We start from the raw sequence: 6,984 nt of genomic DNA on the forward strand, positions 1-6,984 counted from the left end.
TAGAAAGCTTTAGATAAAAAAACGTTTTGTTTAAAAAACATGAAATATTTGTCTTATTACCATGAAATATACATACATGTAGCCTACATTTAGATATTGTAAGTGTGCAACGTTTTGACTCATAAAGTGGTGATAAATCAACGCTTATACTTTGCTTTGAACTCATTTAAGACATTCAAACAGGCATTTATATTCAAATACGATATTTGATTCAAACATGCCTGTCTCTGTTGTTCACGCCTCTATATTCTAACCTGACCATGCTGTTTTTTCGCGGAATAATGACGTCACTCAAATGCTTCTCTACTGGGCTAAGCAGTTCATGCTATTTCCCGGATGCCTGCAATTAACGCGATATCCGTGAAGACACACCCAGAGAAAGTTTGCTAAACCATCCAAATATCATAGCTGATTAAACATTAAGTTTTTCACACATTAACTTGGGTGTTTTCTTCCATGGAAACTCAAAGAGCTTAATGTTTGAGTCTCCATAAATGAAGCAAGCATGTAAGAAATTAATTTTAGGACAGAAATATTTGCTTATTTACAGTGGTCTTTTCATTTAAACTTATAAGATAGCTCATGAATTTCAGCAATAATCTACTGCACTGTACAAACACTTCCTTGATGTGAAACTATTGTTGAAAAAAAAAAAAGCCACAAATACTAAGAAATTATTCTAGTTTACTAAACACATTTTTCTAGAAGAATATGTTAGCAAAACTGAATAATTAACAAAAGCTATTTAAATGTATATTTCAGAGGAGAAATCTTCCTGTAAACATGTTTAAACATGTTTGTTTTTTTATTATCAAACACAAAATATTAAAACATAATCATGCTTACTAATGTTACAAATATAATTTTGGACTTTTGTATTGCACTACATTATTTACCAAATCATCCATAATCAGTTTTATTTAATTGCATTTTAAATTACAAACATTTCTTTATTTAGAATATTGTTTAATTCACAATTAATTATATTTAATTGAGCAATTAAACTAGAGAGAGAACAATAATCAATAATCACAATTTTTAAGACTACATATATTATCAAATTCCTGTAACATTCTCCAAACAAAATACATTTATTTCCAGTAGAATCAAGTTTTTGAATAAACAGGTGGCCGCACCCAGCAGGCTTCTAACTGAAGTACATGCATTTAAAAAAATCACTAAGCAGAAATTGTCTTTACAATAATAGCAAATTACAATTGAATTCTTAGTCAAAAGGCAAGAGAGGAGAATAACAAAATAACAGATTTCTCACAGTTATAATGTCATGCTTGAGCAACAGCAGATGTCCTTACTGAATGAAAACATAAGCACTTAGCCATCCATCACAAAGAGAATATTTGATATGCTTCATTAATTGACATAGTTTACAATTATTGTAAATGACAACTGGTTGAAACTGTCATAGACAAATAACAAACAAAAACAAAAGGAGTGAATATCTTCATCTTTGGAGACAAAAAAGTACACAATTTACACAGAACCGAATTAAATTATATATTTTTTAAAACAAACTATATGAGGACAAATATATCTATTTAATTGTCTACACTAGTCATTAATTTATCTTAATTCAAAATGCACAAGCACATGAAACTTGCATTCAGATACATTCAAATATTAATTCATTTAAAAAAAGTATTACTTATGGTTTTAAATGTTCTGAGGGGGGGAAATGAAAGGAGAGATATAATTATTATAGATTAGTTCTTTTTAATCACCAATTAATTTACATATAGTTTTAGACTTAAATGAACTGTATTGACCTGTAAAACATGAAATGTTTTATATTACACATTTATTGGGATGAGACAAATTCTTTACAACTCTCTTATTAAAAAGACAGGTCAGACAAACAAAGTCTTATTGTTGGACACCTGGAAATGTCTTTGTTTAGCCATGCAAATAAAGGTAAAAAGTGTCCAAAGGTGAAAGAGATGCAGAGGATTTAAGCATTGTTGACATGCTGGTGAGGACGTTGTAACACTGCTTCTCAATATTATCTTATTTACTAGCACAAACCCACAACAGGTGCATCAGATCTGAGGAAATAACTGTACTGAGCATAATCAAGTATAGCAGAAGTCACAAAATAGCATCAGGCTTATCTCCTAATTGAAAAAAAAAGAGACTTTCTTTGCTTTACTTAAAAAATGACTGGAGGAATCTATGTTATTTTTACCCCATCATCATTACAGACATCAAACGCCAACCTGGACAATGTGTTGACAGACATTTTCTTCAGACATAGTCTGTCTAGTCCAAAATGACAATTCAGATCCCTGCCAGCAGCACCTGACCGGCCGACCCCAGAATCCTCATATAAACACGATAGACATCTGTCAAAATGGGGGCTCAGCGTGCATTAAAACGCTGCATCTCACAAGTAAATATTACTGTGTCCAATATACCTCTAACAGGTAATGTCTTTTCCTTGTAACACACAGCACATTTAATATTGGACAGCAGAGCCACTGCTGTCTTCCTCTCCTCTGTGCCTCTCATATCACAAGCCCTTGAGTTTGTCACTCACGCAACAGCTGCTGGCTGATACTTTACCATTCCAGTGCCCATTTTTTCTTTCTCCCTTCAAGCAAAGAACCCACAAAGAGAAACAAAAGCCTTGTTGGAGAATGCAAGGACATTTCGGGGGCAGGTTATGTCCCTCAAGTATTTGTCAGCACAAAAAAGGCCATTCCGACTTTGCATGGCTGACTCTTCCATTACTGGGAAAACATCCTGAGAAGTTCCACCTGGGAGCAAAGCATACTTCAGCTTTGTCAACAATGTAGCAGTCGAGATCAAACACCCTTTGAGCAGAAACACTCTATCTTGAAACCAACTTGAAACTAAATGAAATTTTGTGTTGTGCACAGACCTTTTCTATCAGCTAAAAACCACCTGCAAGCAAACTAGATTTCCTAATCCAAATGCAAGCCAAACACTTTCACTTTGCAGTTCTGTTAAGGTTCCTGTCATGTTCTCCTGTGATCCCACACTCACACCTGCACTGTACGCACAAGGTATGGCATCTTGAGGTGGGTTTGCACCTCGGTTGCTCTAGTCACCTATTTGTGTTCTTGGATAAGGACCTGTGGGTCCCCAGCAAAATCAGGTGGGGTTAAAGCATAGATGTGAGAGAGATCGTCTGCAAATTCTCACGTTCAACATGCTTCAGGTGTCACCTCATTTAGGGTGTTCTCAGTAATAGCATATATAACAAAAAAAAAAAAACCTTCAGAACAATAAATTAATACTTTAAATTAAAAACAAGTTAGCGTACCTAAAAATAAATAAAAAATGAACAGTTCTGTCATTATTTACTCACCCTAATATCATTCCAAACCCGTTTGGAGGAAATTCTTCTGAGTAACACAAAAGAAGATATTCCGAAGACGTTGCTGATCGCTCTTTTCCATGCAATTACAATGAATGGGGGACTGACCATTTTAAGCTTCAAAAAGAACACAAAACCTAAGCACCATATAAAAGTGGTCCAAGTGTTCTGGAGTTTTATGATAGCTCTGTGTGAGAAACAGACAAAAATATATATGATATTATACATTTATCATTTTAATGGTGTTAATGAGAGAGGTAGCGATGTTCGATTGATGAATAAATGATTCTTTTAAATGCAATCTTTGCAATGAATCATTTGATTTGTTCATAAAACTAGTTCAACTCACTGACCCACTGATTCGGTTGCAACAGATAACAGTTTACTTGAGGGAAGATTATCAGTGAATAATGGCTTATATTTTTATCTGTTGATCACAAAAACTTTTTGTAATGTCATGCGCAAATCATATGGACTGCTTTTTGGAGCCTTCAAGTGACTGTTTTAGTTCAACGGAGGTAAAAAAAACGATACAGGTGAATAAATGATGGCATCATTTTCATTTTTGCGTGAACTACTCCTTTATTACCACTGAAAGATCTTAAAGGTTCAATGATAGGCCCCCATTCAGGGCTCCCCATCAGCAAGGGGCATTACCCATCAAATAGCCCTCCATCACGATTACCCTACCACACATGAATTCAGAGCATAGCACTTAAGTCAGGCTGCAATAATCTGATCCTTTTGGGAAATTCTAGTGTCAGGTGTAATTTACGATCCGTATCTTTCAAGTTCCCCCTGCCCTGCTGCTGGCGTCAAACCCCGGGAGCCACCGTGTATGCGTTTGAAACATGTGTCGCTTACTATCTCGCTCGCTGAAGCACACAAAGGTAAAGGGAAGCTTAACATCCTGGGAAAATCTCAAACTGAGTGAAATTACCTTGATCCAAAGATTCCTGCCGCATACCAGCTCGATGAACCCATAACACCACCACCACAGTAAAACAGCTGAGAGAGATAAAGGGCTGTACAGAGAACGATAGAGTAAAGTAAAAGAGAAAAGAAAAGAATGAAATACTGAAATAAAAATGCAAAGCTGACTACAAACTTTTCAAGCTTTGCAAATCTTTTCAAGTATTGTGAACCACATTCTAGACCGGGTCCCCCAATACAGGAGCCATGAAGTGAAATGGTGATCCAGCAGCACCTCCCCACAGGACAGGCCCGTGATTCTGTTTGGGTTTATTTAAGGAGTGTGGAGGTTGTTTTGGCTGGGATGCTATTGTGTGAACAATACTAGAGGGAACAATTCAGGGATTTGTGGAATTGCAGATTTAAATATCAGACACAACAGACACAGTACTGTCGGATGTTGCATTCTTTTAAGTTGGGGGAGTCTGAATATTCTGCGTTTCAATTATGCATTCTGGGCTTTATGATACTGGTTCACTGTACTATACTGTACAATACTGTTCACGCCTTATTAACCTACAATGAACCAGAGTTCTCGACACGCTTCTGAGGTGAACAGAAGACTTTATGAGAGGTTCTATGCCTCCATTTCCTAAAACTAAAGATAAATCTGGACTGCTGAAGGTGTAATCAGTCCAAGAAATGATCTGCATGTAAAAGAGAGGAGAAAATAGAAATAATTAGAGAACATGTTTAAAATAACATAAACTTATGAAAAGAAAGAGTATATGCATATGCGGAGAGTGAACTCCAGGAGATGCGCTTCCTCTTTAAAAACACATTTAAATAGAATGTAATGAAACCGTTTCAAAGCCGGCTCTGGTTTCAAGTTACGTGTCGCATAGCAACAACCTACACATCCCAGGATAAATGTTTCTGCAAAATCATGTTATTAAAGTGGCTATGTTCACAAACCGCTATAATTTGAACATAAAAGACATTTAAATAGAATGTAATGAAACCTTTCAAAGCCGGCTCTGGTTTCAAGTTACGTGTCGCATCACTTTTAGAAAAACGTTTATTATATATCACCAAACTCCCAGCCGAAATTCAACCAGATTCGGGCCAAAACCAATTTGCTATCTGGGTAGAAAGCGCACAAAGAGTGCTACCTTTATAATCACTAAAAAGCTGTCACTCACCTCAATTCATTGCGATCACACAAAGTTCCGCTATAATCAATGAATCTGACTGCACATTGAATCTCTTATTTAACACAAGGTCTACACTTTGTTTGTTATAAGTTAACTGGTTACACTTTGTTTTGATAGTCCACTTTAGACATTCTACTAACAATAAGTAACTTTTCAACTACATAATTAGAGTGATCTAACTCCCATTAGAGTATTAGTAGGCTGTAGTAGACTGTTAGGTTAGGGTTAGGAGAATAAGTTGACTTGTAGTTGCCAAGTTACTTATAGTCAGTAGAAAGTCTGCAGATAATAAGCAGATAGTTTACTAATACTCTAATGACAGTTCGTTGACATGTAGCTGCAAAGTTACTTATAGTAAGTAGAATGTCTAAAGTGGACTACAGAAATAAAGTGTTAACAGTCAACTTATAACGAGAGGATTTGCTAGAATCTGGCCTTTGTGCCTTCTGACTTAGGCACGTCTGATTGGCCATACGTTCAAGAAATCAAAAGATATGTTTGTGATTGGCTACATTGCTCAATGCTGCAAAACACTTTTTTTTTAAACCTTTGATGCTCTCAAGAGAGCAAACACCAAATCTGTTTCACCAATATGCTATAATTACAAAGAAAAGTGATCCTAGACCAGCAGTTATGGGCAGCTTTTCACGCAAGTCCGTGGCCAGAGAAAGGCTAATCCTTGCCCAGCCTCACACACTCCGCTTAATCAGACCATCTTAGAGTAAAAACTTTGAACCTGCACTGTCTTGCACATGTACCCATGAACACATTTTTCTAAAAATGCATCCATAGTGTCCAAGTCTTATGATATTGGTACAGAATGTATTATATGGCAAGCACTGAGGCTTCCAAGATTTATTTTTATTTAAAATGCACACTAATAAAAGATTAAACATTAAATCTATTTAGTCAGACTATGGTAGACATTCATTAGGCAACCTCCTGCATATTATTTAAAGTTGACAGCACACATGTGCCCATCTGCTAGACTTCAAAAATGTGTCATGGATAATTTTCCACTGAACAGAATGAAAATGATCTAAAAAAAAAAACAAAAAAAAACTGAGAGCGAGTCAAACTGGGTTTTCAAGTCATTTAGAGAAATGCAAGTTTCTCTAGCAGAATGCACCTGTTCGCCGAGTGCCACTTATCTGAATTTATCTGCTCTATCATGACCTCAACATCTTGCTCCTGCAAGACAAAATGTGTGACTCCATTTGTAAGCAATAAATATCTTCTTATATATTCTCCCATTGTGGCGACCGGTGAGAATCTTGTGCTTAAAATTAGCACAACACACACAGACATAAACACACTGAAATGTCTGAAAGCAGGACCGCAGGGCATAACTTTATCAGATCTGAGTGGTTCTATTCTGGCCTTAAACTGTTTGTTGTGTTTGGAGTGATTCCAAGTCATTTTAGATATTTATCAAATGATACCTCTATTCAAAGGGATTCGGCTCTTAATTTCCCCTTTCCGTTTCCTGAAAACATTCCCTAT

This window comes from Scardinius erythrophthalmus (assembly GCF_964197995.2).
Source record: "Scardinius erythrophthalmus genome assembly, chromosome: 24".
NCBI lineage: Eukaryota > Metazoa > Chordata > Actinopteri > Cypriniformes > Leuciscidae > Scardinius > Scardinius erythrophthalmus.